The sequence below is a fragment of the Mirounga leonina genome, unplaced genomic scaffold (assembly GCF_011800145.1).
Source record: "Mirounga leonina isolate KUSES-001 unplaced genomic scaffold, KU_Mleo_1.0 Mir_114, whole genome shotgun sequence".
Classification (NCBI taxonomy): domain Eukaryota; kingdom Metazoa; phylum Chordata; class Mammalia; order Carnivora; family Phocidae; genus Mirounga; species Mirounga leonina.
This window is the reverse complement of record NW_023270265.1, coordinates 16783420-16797927: the sequence shown is the minus strand read 5'-3', so window position 1 is coordinate 16797927 and position 14508 is coordinate 16783420.

Below are 14508 nucleotides of genomic sequence, written 5' to 3'. Positions count from 1 at the left end.
GTAGCCACATTAAAAACAAGAGGAAATGGTGAAATCCATTTTAATAATACATATTGTTTAACCCAATATATCCAAAATAATATCATTTCGACATATAATCAATATAAAAATTATTAGGGGCGCCTGGGTGGCTCAGTCGTTTAGCATCTGCCTTCGGCTCAGGTCATGATCCCAGGGTCCTGGGATGGAGCCCTGCATCGGGCTCCCTGCTCCGCGGGAAGCCTGCTTCTCCCTCTCCCACTCCCCCTGCTTGTGTTTCCTCTCTCGCTATGTCTCTCTCTGTAAAATAAATAAATAAAATATTTTTAAAGAATATAAAAATTATTAAAGAGATATTTTACATTTTCAGCACTACGTCTTTGAAATCCAGTGTGTATTTTACACTTAGAACAGACCTCAGTTTGGATTGGTTACATGTGGCTAGTGCCACCACTTGGACAGCAAAGCTCCAGATTGCCTTTAAATTTTTTGCCCATTTTTTAACTGGGCTGGTTTTCTTTGTTTATTGATTTCTAAGAACTTACTGTGTATTTTGGCCCTTTGCTCATTATGTGTATAGCAATTATTTTTTTTCTGTTTGACTTTCACTTTTTAAAAATGATTTATTTATTATTTTATTTATTTATTTTAAAGAGAGAGAGTGTGGGGAGGTTGCAGAGGAGAGAATCTCAGACTCCCTGCTGAGTGCAGGGCCCAATACGGGGCTTGATCCCATGACCCATGAGATCATGACCTGAGCTGAAACCAAGAGTCGGACACTCAACCGACTGAGCGACCCAGGTGCCCCTTGACTTTCACTTTTGATCTTACTTACTGTTGGGCAATATTGGTGGATTGACTAGTGAATGATTTTAACTTGTATGTAGAGAAATTTATTCTTTTTAGCTTCTGGTTTTGCTTTCACACTTTCAAAGTAACAAAACTGTGTTTACAGTTTCATGTTTTTTCTTTGAATTCTTTGCTCCTCCTATTATTATTACTATTATTTTGGCAGTCACAACATCACCTTTATTACTGATTAAAGCCTAGTTGGAGGATGTGGCTTTAAGGCTGTTAGCCAAGAGAGCTTCTAATTCTGAAGCTCAGAACTGAACAGATATCCCCATCAGTCCCAGGCAGAACTGCCCTGGAATGGGCTTCCCTCAACGTGAGTGAGCATCAGAATCACCAGGAGGGCTTGTTAAGACAAGGATTGTTGGGCCTCTGCCCCAGAATTTTCTATTGAGTAGGTGTGAGTTTGTGCCCTAGAATTTGCATTTCCAACAAGTTCCTAAGTGATACAGATGCTGCTGCTTTGGAGACCACACTTTGAGAACCATTGGTTCATGTAATAGAGGAATACAGGTGAAATGTGTGTTCCCTGTGGGGAGCATTCCTCCAAAGACAGAAAAGGTGAGCAGTTTTAGTTTTTCTTCCCAAGTTTCTGTTATCTGGAAGGTATGAGTATTTATTAAAGATACATATATCTATTGCTTATCTATCTATCTATCTATCTATCTATCTATCTATCTATCTATCTAGTTGAAAGAGTCTGATAACTCAAAGGTTTTGTTACAAAGCCCAGCAGCTCTGTACCTCTTGCCTGCTTCCTGGTCAACCACTTGTACCTCTTTTAGCTGATTATTTCATATTTGCCTCTGTATTTCTACAAAGCACATTGTATTGCTAGATCCTGTCTTTTCAGTTTTCAGTTGTAGGTATTATCCATTGACTTCTTCATGTGGAGGCTGAGATTCTGGCCCTCTTTCTACTTCCCCACCTTGGGTGAACCCCTACATCCCCTCACATCTCCAAATATAGTTATGGTCTATTATTTTTGGATCAATATTCAGCGGTTATATTATTTTGACCATGTAAACACTATTTGTAATGGAGCCATTTCATAAATTAAGTGAATTAATTTTCCTTCTTGCACTGTTTTTGATCCTGGAGTTAATAACTGCCTTCTTTTTTGTTTAGTCTTCCTCTTTAGTAATTACTAATGCAACACCACATTTTCCCTCAGATGTAGCTATCTCCTCTCAATATGCTCATACAAATTAGTATTTTACATACTAATGTATGTAAGTCCCTCTATCCATCTGGGTTTATAAACCCACATGGATAGAGGGACTTACATACATTAGTATGTAAGTTTTCTCATGGAAGTTGTTCCTGGAGCCTTCTGACCTGCTCCAATCTAGATAGGCTGCCTTCTCAGCTTGCTGACACCACATCCTGGGAATCTCCATCACCTTTCTTCCTAGCTTTGGGTCTCCTGGATCCTTCCTCTTCCTCTCTTTTGGCTTGCTGCCTTACTTGGTTAAAGCCCATCCTCTTGGAGCTTCCTGAAGAAGGTTGTGTGGGAGAAACATTGGAAAATGTTGAAGAGGGACGGTGCAAAGCAGGGAAAATCATGCATGTAAAATAATAATATATGCCAACAAAAGAAGAGGAGTGTGGGCTCTGTGCCCCTCTCCTTCCAATGGTGTGGACTTGGACATGTTCTTTGACATCTCCATGTCTCTTTCTCTACCTGTAAAATGGGAACTATCTCATAGTTTCTGGCACATAATAAGAGCTATATGAGCATTGACCGTATCTCAACCTCGGCTGTGTGTACACAACAAAGAATAGGGCACAAACAAGCTCATTAACACACTGGCTTCATTGCAGGGTGACCTGGCTGGCCCATTTCAATGGCACTTTTTTGTGCTGGTCAGATTGTCCAGAGAAGGCACTATGACCTTCCACATGGTGGCAGAAAGACTGGCTGCCAGAAATTTGGGGCCCAAGATGGGGAAGAAGCCTGGATAGAGGGAGGATCTTAGCATTCAGTATATGAACTTTGACTTAATCTCCTTGTTTTCAGTATGTTACTGTCACCCTAACCCCATGTACTGTCTCCTGGTCCAGACACCTCCTTTCTTCCATTATCTTATCCCAATGTCTTAGGGCTGTGAGGAGTGGGATAGAAAAGGGAGCTAGCATCTCCTGAGGGCCCATAGTACACCAGATGCTAGATGTTAAAATGACTATTTCACTTAATTTTTGAACCTTAATTTTGTCAACTATAGAATGAGGACAAAGTACCAATATTGCAGAATTCTTATGAAAATGAATTTTAAAAATGTGTGAAGCATCTTGGGTAATATTTGGTATCATCTGTACTTCATAAATTGCATTTCTTATTGTTATCTTCATAAAAATCATCCACTGTCATTAGTAATATTTTTTCTGTTTGATAGATAAAATGTGGTTTGCATAAGACAACTGATGGAGCCAATATCAGACCTATAGTGGACGACAAGCCCATCCCAAAATGCCATTTGCTCACTTGTTCATCAGGGATTTACAAGGTCCTCTACCATTCTGGGTCCGGGGCATAGAGGTTTCTGCTCTCCTGGAGCACAAAGTACAGACAGTAAACTTATAAATGCAATAAAATATCATAGGAACACTGATAAAAATATCTGTGGAAGGGACTGATTTTACATGGTTTTGGGAGAGAAGGGGGTGTCACTTATGGTTCACTTGGGCTAAAGCTTGAGATACGTTAATGTGTGCCCACTGGAAAGGATTGGGAGAAGTACGTTCTGAGTAGAGGGACTCACATGGATAAAGGCCAAGAAGCTTAAAACTGCCAGATCATCAGTATCTATGGAATGTAAAATACCAGTAGAGCTTGAGGAAATTGTCTGGACTAGGCAGTTCTTGATGCCAGGAAAGGAGTTGGAATTTTATCTTGTGGGCCATGGGGAGCCATTGAAGGATTTTAAACTGGGAAGTACATAAGCCAGTTTTGCAACAATATTTTAAGCCGAAATAATGTAACATATTCCCATGGTAACAAATAAAAAAGTACATATTTAGGAATGAAAGACTCAGTGTGTAGTACAGGTAATGGTAGTTTCTCTTGGTGTTATCTGTGCAGGTGGCATTCTTTTCCTGAGAAGGACAGTTTGGCTGCATGCTCTCAGTGTGTGATAGGGTATTGTCTATGAGCAAGAGTCACTTCAGGGTGTGAGGGTAGAATGCCCCAGAATCTGGGTGTAGATTCGCTAAGTTCCTGAATGAGGAGAGGCTGAATCTGCCACCTCAACCCCACTGCAGTGGTCCCAAATTCAATTTCTTTTCATAAACATTTTTTTTAAAAGATTTTATTTATTTATTTGACAGAGAGAGACACAGCAAGAGAGGGAACACATGCAGGGGGAGTGGGAAAGGGAGAAGCAGACTTCCCGCTGAGCAGGGAGCCCCATGCAGAGCTCGATCTCAGGACCCTGGGATCATGACCTGAGCCAAAGGCAGACGCTTAATGACTGAGCCACCCAGGCGCCCCCATAAACATTTTTGTCAACTCTTATTGAAAGATCCAAAGTCCAAAGCTTCTCAGAGGGTTATACAATGGGGTGAGTCTTTCTTCATTCTGACTTATCTGTTAACCTGCTCTCATTCACTTCTTAACTCTATAAAAATTGCCAAAATGTCTTTTTCACTAATGGCCTTTCTCTTCATTAGTATAGATTCATACTGTTTTTATGTTCATTATACCTTAATATTTACTTATGTTTCACCTACTTGAACTTAAAGTCTGGTTTTTCTTTTTCAAAAGGTTCATTTTGTCTATAGTGGGGATAGTTGTAAGAGCATGGCCTAGAGGTAAGGAGATCTTTCCAGGGAGTATTGATTGTGTGCTCCAGGTGAAATGGTGGGGGCCTGCATCAAGGGGAACAGTGGGTGTAGAAAGAAGGGAAGAGCCCTGAGAAGTCAGTAAGCTGCTCTCACAGATTTGGTGTGGAAGTCAAGGGAGAGGTAGGAGTGTAAGGTAACTGTCAGATTTCAGACATGGGTTTGTAGCAAAACAGGAGGAAAAATGAATTTAAAGCAGAATATAAGGAGATAAATCTTGGACAATGTGAATTTGTAGCATTATAAACATTTGGTCGTAACGTTTGTCTAAAACTGGTGCTTAGGAAGGATGAACAGAAAAAATATGGATTCTTGAGTCATCAGCATATGACTTTTAGGCATAGTATCTTGTGTCAGGCATCCCCAGGACTACCCTCAGGGTCAAGGACTCACCAGAAGGACTTGCAGAACTCAGAAAAGCTGTTATACTCATGGTTATGGTTTATTACAGTGAAAGGAGGAGATGAAAATCAGCAAAGGCAAGAGCTGTTGAGGGCAGAGTCCAGGTATGAGCTTCCAGTTGTTCCCTCCAGTGAATCCCCACAGTGACGTGTGACAATACTTATGGAGGATTGCCAGCCAGGGAATCTTACCAGAGCCATGGTGTCCAGGGTTTTTTTTTGGGGGGGGGGGGGGAGGTTGGTCATGTAGGCCTAGGGTGCCCATATGACTGACCTTAGTTACTCTACTTCCAGCCTCTCAGATGACCCCAGACCCACACCATAGGTCACATTGTTGGCAGAAACTATCTGGCATGGCCCAAGGCCCCAGAAAAACAGGCACTTGTTAGGTAGCATATTGTAAGGGCGTATAGGTTATCTTCCAGGAGGCAGGCAGGGGTCAGACCTTTCTTTGGAATGTGCAGGGTTTGAGGATCCCAGATCTCCTGAGTCAACCCTTTCCTGCACACATGGGATTGGATGAAGTCACTGGGATGGCTATGTGGGATGAAAGGGGAAGAGGGCCCTGGGCAGGACTGTAGAGCACCCAACCTCTCAGGGAGAGTCAGAGAAAGTGGATCTCACAAAAGAGTTTCGGAGGAATGTCAGAGAGGTAGGAGGACAGCCTATAAAGAAAATTATTGTTCCAGAAGCTGAGGGAGCAGGAAATACCAAGGAAAACATGACAAATGGGACAGGGAATTCTGGAGAATTCCAGAGAATGACTACACAAACAGATCCATTGGATTTAGCAATCAGGGGGTGAGTGGCATTTTTAACAGACGGTTTCCCTTGGAGTGGTTGGGAAAGCCTGACTCGCAGCCTGGAAGTGCTGGGAGGTAGAGATGGGGAATGCAGACAAATATTTTGAGCTGCTTGACTGTGAAAGGAAGGCAAGTGATAAGGTGGCAGCTAGAAGAGAATATAACAGGTCAAGAAACGTATTTATTTAACCATGGGAAACATGGGAAGACGAGTATGTTTATAGATTGTGGGAAAGAAGCTGGAAACAGGAGTGGGTTGTGAGAGAAAGGGAGGGAACCGGACAACTTGAACACATGGGTAGCGGGAAGACATGAGGGGGAGGTAGTGCCTGGAACATTGAGAGTGGGGCCGCTTTAGGGAAAAGGAGAGGGGACTGGCTGCCAAACCTAGCCGACGTGAGTACGGAAGTTATTAATTGATTTATTACATCATCAAGTTCAGGCTGGAAAGTGGGGACCGGCATTTGTATGCCATAGAGTGGGTGTGCGGGGATGGGGAAGTGAGAAAGGTATAAGGATAGCTGGTTATGATAAAGGGGCTGTTGGGAGTTTAGCTAAGCTACTCCATGGTATTGCTGCCTTTGCATCCCTTTTGTTTGGCCAGTGGCCTACAGAAACCTTACACCGACACAAAAGCCATTCTCCCCCCGCCCCCCTCCCCCAAAAAGCTTAAACATCATGGAAATTCTTGAAATGATCAGCTTCAGGGCCAGTTTAATTAAGAGACTCTAGGTCTCTTTCTGTGCTGGTCTCTCAGTTTGGCTGTCATCTGTATGTAGGATTAATTACTATTTTTTTTTTTTTAGTTTTTAATTTAAAAAATTTGTTAAAAGACCCATAACATGAAATTCACCATCTTAACTCTGTTTAAGTGTTCAGTTCGGTGGCATAAGGTACATTCGAGTTGCTGTGCAGCCATCACCACCATCCAGCTCCAGAACTCTTCATTTTTCAAAACTGAAACTCTGTCCCCATTAAACAACAGCTTCCCATTTCTCCCTCCCCCCAGCCTTGGCAGCCACCATTCTACTTTCTGTCTCTATGGATTGAACTACTCTAGGAACCTTATAAGTGGAACCATACAGTATTAGTCTTTTTGTGACTGGATTATTTCAATGACCATTATGTCCTCAGGTTCATCCATATTGGAGCATGGGTCAGAATTGCCTTCCTTCTTGGGGGTATGTGCACCCCGATGTTTATAGCAGCAATGTCCACAATAGCCAAACTGTGGAAAGAGCCAAGATGTCCATCGACAGATGAATGGATAAAGAAGATGTGGTATATATACACAATGGAATATTATGCAGCCATCAAAAGGAATGAGATCTTGCCATTTGCAACGACGTGGATGGAACTGGAGGGTATTATGCTGAGAAAAATAAGTCAATCAGAGAAAGACATGTATCATATGACCTCACTGATATGAGGAATTCTTAAAAAATGAATTGGGGGGTGGGGTGGGAGGGATGGGGTGACTGGGTAATAGACACTGGGGAGGGTGTATGCTCTGGTAAGCACTGTGAATTGTGCAAGACTGTTGAATCTCAGATCTGTACCTCTGAAACAAATAATGCAATATATGTTAAGAAAAAAAAAAAAGAAGATAGCAGGAGGGGAAGAATGAAGGGAGGGAAATCGGAGGGGGAGACGAACCATGAGAGACGATGGACTCTGAAAAACAAACTGAGGGTTCTAGAGGGGAGGGGGGTGGGAGGATGGGTTAGCCTGGTGATGGGTATTAAAGAGGGCACGTTCTGCATGGAGCACTGGGTGTTATGCACAAACAATGAATCATGGAACACTACATTTAAAACTAATGATGTAATGTATGGGGATTAACATAACAATTAAAAAAAGAAAAAAAAAAGAATTGCCTTCCTTCTTAAGGCTGAATAATATTCCATTGGATGCATAGACCACAGTTTGTTTATTTATTCATCCACTGATGGGTGCTTAGGTTCCTTCCACTTTTTGGCTATTGTGAATAGTGCTGCTATGAGCATAGGGAACCAAGTATCTGTTTGAGTCCCCCCTTTCATTTCTTTTGGACATATGCTCAGAGGTGGAGGTGCTGGGTCATATGGTAATTGTATGATTAATTTTTTAAGGAACAACCAGACTTTTCCAGAGCTGCTGCACCATTTTAGATACTCACCAACTGTGGGCTTAATTCTTTTTTTTTTTAAGTTTTTATTTTAATTTCAGTTAGTTTTTTTTTTTTTAAGATTTTATTTATTTATTTGACAGAGAGACACAGCGAAGAGGGGAACACAGGCAGGGGGAGTGGGAGAGGGAGAAGCAGGCCTCCCTCCGAGCAGGGAGCCTGATGCGGGGCTCGATCCCAGGACCCTGAGATCGTGACCTGAGCCACTCAGGCACCCCTAATTCCAGTTAGTTAACATACAATGTTATATTAGTTTCTGGTGAACAATATAGTGATTCAACAATTCCATAATCATCTGGTGCTCATCATAAGTGCATTCCTTAATCCCCATCACCTATTTCATCCATCCCCCCCCCACCCACCTCCACTCTGATAACCATCAGTGTGTTCTCTATAGTTAAGAGTCTGTTTCTTGGTTTGTCTCTCTTTTTTTCCCCCTTTGCTTGTTTGTTTTGTTTCTTAAATTCCACATACGAGTGAAATCATATGGTATTTGTCTTTCTCTGACTGACTTATTTTGCTTAACATAATACTCTCTAGCTCTATCCATGTCGTTGTAAATGGCAAGATTTCATTCTTTTTTAATGGCTGAATAGTATTCCATTATATATATTATATACTCCACTTCTTTAACAATCCATCAATCTGTGGACACTTGGGCTGCTTCCATGTCTTGGCTATTGTAAATAAGGCTGCTATAAACATCGGGGTGCACACATTCCTTTGAATCAGTATTTTTGTATTCTTTGGATAAATACCCAGTAGTGTGATTGCTGAACTGTAGGGTAGTTCTCTTTTTAACTTTCTGAGGGACTTCCATACCATTTTCCAGAGTGGCTGCACTGGTTTGCATCCCTGTGGGTTTATTCTAAAACTGTTTTCCTCCTGGTGGCAAATGTTCCAGGCTTTACCTCTCCATATTCTGATGTCAAAGAGCAGAGACTCCATGTCCAACATTCTCAGCAGTGGTTATGAGACATACACTGCTTGGGCGGCTCAGGTCACGTGGCTGAACTAACATTAATGATGGGGTTCATGGAATGGAGCAAACTGGTGGGCTTCAGACAATCTGGCCCACCCTGTACGAGAGTCAACATCCCCATAAGCATGGGACTTCAAGTGGGGGGGCCACTTAAAAAAGAGTTTGGCCTTAGTTAGATCGGGCAAAAAGGCATCTTCATGTACATATGTGTTGTGGAACCTGTCTCCTGAAATCTGAATTCTTTTTACCCTGCCACATTATTTTTGTCTCCTTACTTAACTGAAGCAAGGATATTTCTCTGACATTTGGAGCCCAACGATGCAGGATTGTTAGCAAAAGGCTGACGTGTTTGAACACATGGTTTTCTTTTATTAGCTTTACAATGGAAGGAGAACTTTTGCCAAACACCAAGACTTCTTCACAGTCTGTCATCTACAGTGGGAGGAGAAGGCATGTTGGCCAGGTTCCCCTGGTCTCAAAAGAAAAAAAAAAAAAAAGAGAGAGAGAACTGTATTTTAGTCCTTTGACTGCTGTTTGTTTACTGCTGGTGAATGGCAACTTCCAGACTCCAGGCTAAAGAGTTGCGTGCTTTTTTGAGAGGCCTGGGCTGGGCGGTATGGGCTACCTTCGGTCAGTCACCTGGATGATTTAAGATTTCATTAGCAAAGAGGCTGTAGGTGCCAGTTCCCAGGTCCGCATGCAAACAAAGATTCAAAGGGAAAGGCCTTGGAAACAGATCTGCCTGGTTCTTTTAAAAACAAAATGTCAGTTGGTTACAGCCAACTTCCAGCCCATTTTGAAGGTCTCACTGTTAATCAGGACCTGCTCTGTGAAAACAAATCTCTTGTGAAAATTCAGACTCTGCCGCCACTCTCCCAGCCCTGGCAAAGGGAGCATGGAGCCCAAATATAGAATAAAGAGTAGGTCCCACTGAAAGCACTCACCTGCTCCAGGGACTCTGGTTACCAGCTTGGTACCTTCCTTCCTGCCTCGGAGGCCTGGGCTAGCCTAGGATGTAGTGCCCTGAGAGCTACCTCACAGAGGTGTGTGCACACATGGGGTCCCTCTCACCCCACTTAGGCTGGGCGGGCAGGCCTGCTCAGTGCATCCCGCTCTGGGGGGCACCCTCTTTTTTCCTTTTAAGAATGAAGAGCTCAGGGGCGCCTGGGTGGCTCAGATGGTTAAGCGTCTGCCTTCAGCTCAGGTCATGATCCCAGGGTCCTGGGATCGAGTCCCGCATCGGGCTCCCTGCTCCGCGGGAAGCCTGCTTCTCCCTCTCCCACTCACCCTACTTGTGCTCTTCTCTCTCGCTGTGTTTCTCTCTGTCAAATAAGTAAATCAAATATTAAAAAAAAAAAAATAGTGAAGAGCTCAGACCTTGCCCCTCATCAGCGCCTGGGGCATCTGCCATGTTGATCAAGTCTGAGAAGGGGCCAAGACAGAGTCTGGCTCATGTTTTCTTTCGTTCCATATTCCCAGGCTTCCTGGCTCTCAGGTTACATAGCTGCTCCCCAGTGGAAGGCCCTAAATAGCCCTTGGGGTGTCTCCATGCAGGGACCATGCTAGGGCTGGTGCTTGGACTATAGGTGTGTGGGCCTCCTGACTTTGGCCCAGGGCCTCGAAGAGGGGACTTGCCTTCCGTTGAGGGGGGGCCAGGATGCTCTGACCTCTAAGCTGCTGGCTCAGTAGCCTTGGCTTTGTGTGGCTCCGGGCAGGCGGGCCTTTCTTCACTGAGGCCTCCCAGGACAGCAGAGAAACTGTCCCAGTCCCGTTTCCCACCCTCTAAAAATGGGGACTTTGATTTCCCTGGGTGTTGCAGCCTCTTCTTGTTTCAGCAGGAGAATCCTGTGCGTTTGATCTAAATCTGGTCTCCTGCTGGAGAGACCCAAACAATCTCAGTCAAAACAGTATTAACAGGAAACCTGTCTCTTAAGGCCAGGAATGCAACCAAAATAGCTCCCAGTCTTTAATTCTGATAGCAGCACCATTTGGGGGAGTCCTTTACCTGAGGGAAACAATAAATGGAACTCTGCTCCCAAATACTTTGGCCTGCAGGGCCTTGTGGAGCCCACGGGGCATGGGGCTGCTGGGCTGCCTGGTGCACCTGAGCACCGAGGTGGGCTGGGGATTCCAGGGACTGGCCTGGGCCACCTGGAGAGCTACACAAGCAAAAGATGGGTTTTCACCAAGTGACCTGACCAGGTGTTTTTGTTTGGTGGAGGTAATTGAGAATTTTAGGAGGAAAACAAATCCTGTTGTTTCTCAAAGCACTTTATGCCACTGTGGAATATTTATGAACCCAAGACACAACAAAGAAAAAAAAGTCACCTCAGGGCACACGGCTGGCTGGCTCAGTTGGTGGGGCAGGTGACTCTGGATCTCAGGGTTGTGAGTTCAAGCTGCATGTTGGGTGTGGAGCCTACTTAAAAAAAAAAAAATTAAAAAAAGAAAAAATCTCTATCCTTATAATACAGAGAGAACTGCAGTGAATGCTTTGTGGGAATTTTCAGTGTTTCTTTTATTCATATGCACGTGCACGCCCATGTGTGCACACCCCACACTTTTTAATGGTTTGGGGGACTCCTGTTTTCGTCTTTTGACCACTTATTTTCCTCTCGCTACATGTGGTCACTGCTGCCAGCCTCTGAAGTTATTCTTTACATGTATGTATTTTTGTATTTATTTACATTTTCATATGCAAGTGGTAGGATAGCAAAATACTTTTCTGGATCTTTTTTTTTTTTAAACTTGACATTATATCTTGGAGAGCCTTCCATTCAGTATGTATGGATCTGCTTCATTCTTTTTTTTTTTAATTTTATTTTATTATGTTATGTTAATCACCATACATTACATCATTAGTTTTTGATATAGTGTTCCATGATTCATTGTTTGCATATAACACCCAATGCTCCATGCAGAATGTGCCCTCTTTAATACCCATCACCAGGCTAACCCATCCTCCCACCCCCCTCCCCTCTAGAACCCTCAGTTTGTTTCTCAGAGCCCATAGTCTCTCATATTTCATCTGCCCCTCCGATTTCCCCCCCTTCATTTTTCCCTTCCTACTATCCTCTTCTTCTTCTTCTTCTTTTTTTTAACATATAATGTATTATTTGTTTCAGAGGTACAGGTCTGTGATTCAACAGTCTTACACAATTCACAGCACTCACCATAGCACATACCCTCCCCAATGTCTATCACCAGGCCACCCCATCCCTCCCACCCCCCACCACTCCAGCAACCCTCAGTTTGTTTCCTGAGATTAAGAATTTCTCATATCAGTGTGGATCTGCTTCATTCTTTTAAAAAGTTGTATAATATTCCACTGTTTGATTGCATCATAATTTATTATGATATAGTCAGTCCCCTATTATGACTATTTAGATTGTTTCCACACTTTTGATGTTTAAAAAAATGCCATTTCTCACTTCCTAGCAGTGGCATTATTGGGTCAAAGGATTTCCCATGTTGGGAGCAATTGCAGGCTTGCTCTCAATCTCCCCTGCAATGTCAAGGTGTCTGTGTTTCCCACACTGTTGATCACACAGTTTGGTATCACAGTTTTTGAATTTTGCCAATCTTATAAGTGAAAAATATCCCTGTGTCTTTACTTTACATTCCTTTTAAGAGATTGAAACTATTCTTGCATATTTGGAAGCATTTGCATTTTTGTTTCCGTGAACCATGTCATTTGCTTCCTTTTCTGTTGGGCTGTTGGTAGCTCTCTTTCTTGTCTCTCTCCGAAATTAAGGTTTTTATTTTTTGGCCACCACTCCTTTACTTCTTTTCAGCCCAAAGAGAAGGGAAGCTAAATAACTATCCATGTTTCTTTTTCTTCTTATTTATCCTCTGCCTGGTAGACGGTCTGCTTCCTGCAAATATGGCTCACCCCTGTGATTCCTCAGCTTGGTCTCTGATGCATCCCCCCAGGGACCAAACCAGGCCCTGGGGTGGGGTTGGGGGACTCCTCTCACCAGACCTGCACCCAGCCCCGTGGAAGCAATCAGTAATCGATCTTGCACCTCAATTTGGATCCTTCATCCAGGAGAACTCTGCTTCTGCAGATTTTTATTTTTAAGGATTTGCAGCCGGAGAGTGCATTTTTTTTTTTGCGTTGTCCTGAGTTTGACCTTAGGTACTTCCAGAAGACCTTCCTACTTTGTGCTTCGTAACTGGCGTTTTCCCTACTGTTTCAAGGATGGAGTTTTCAATTGTGTTTATTGCTTCAACTTCTTGCTTTTGTGTGATTTCTTACAGGCCTAAGGAGAAATGCTGACTTTTCTTCATCTGTTTACATTCTTACTTTCTATGTAATTTTGCATTATGTATCTCTATAACCACATTAATGCTTGTTCAACAAAAATTACCTACTTTAGAGATGAACATGTTTCTTCTAGTCTTATAGTTAATAAAGAGCAGTAAGTCATTTTTTTTTTTTCTCTACAAAGAGGTTTTTTTCTTTGTTTCCCTTTCTGCTGTAGATAGAAGTCACATATACAGGGTCACAGTCCCTCTACACATAATACAGAAACCAATAAATGATACAAATAAGGTGATATATGTCTATTATAAGAATAAGTGAATGGGATATATCAACAACAAAGAGAACTGTACAAAGCAAGCATATATACCAATCCTATACTTGGGGGATCCCAAAGACACATATTAAAAATTGACTCTGGGGCACCTGGATGGCCCAGTCGGTTGAACACCTGACTCTTGGTTTCGGTTCAGGTTGTGATCTCAGGGTTGTGAGATCGAGCCCCACATCAGGCTTTGTGCTCAGTGAGGGGGTTTACTTGAGTTTCTCTCTCCCTCTCCTGTGCTCCCCACCATGCTTGCACACTCTCTCTCTCAAATAAATAAATAAATATTTTTTAAAAATTGACTTTTATTAACTCTTCAAGTTTTGATAGTCTGTAAGCATATTTCATATTTCATGAAAAACAGTGTAGGCTCCAACTTCCTATTTCTTTTATTACAATTCCTATTTCTTTTATACACATTTTCTAGGCATTATTTCCTTTGCTAAGGATTGCTTGATATGTTTTATACCCAAAGATTTTTAAATAGCATTCCTCAGAAGACAATTTTATTCTGTTGAGAAACTTCTAACAGTGTACCACAAGCTGGAAAAAGTGGTATGTGCAGGTGGTAAAAATAATCTAGTACTTTTGCTGGAAATTCTCATCTGTGGTAGTTGTTGGAGGGCAAAAAACCTTGAGTTTAATATTATTGATTCCATTTCCTTACTGTAGTTCTGGAAAAACAGAGAGTTTGCAAAAAGCTTTACTTTATTGAGCATTTTCTGTCTCCTTATTCAAAGACACAAAATTCTAAAGAGACTGAGATATTTATTGAAGAAGTTTTCCTCACCTTCAAGTCTAAAGATTTTATTTATTTGACAGAGAGAGCACAAGCAGAGGGAGAGGGAGAAGCTGGCTCCCCACTGAGCAGGGAGCCCTTTGAGGGACTCGATCC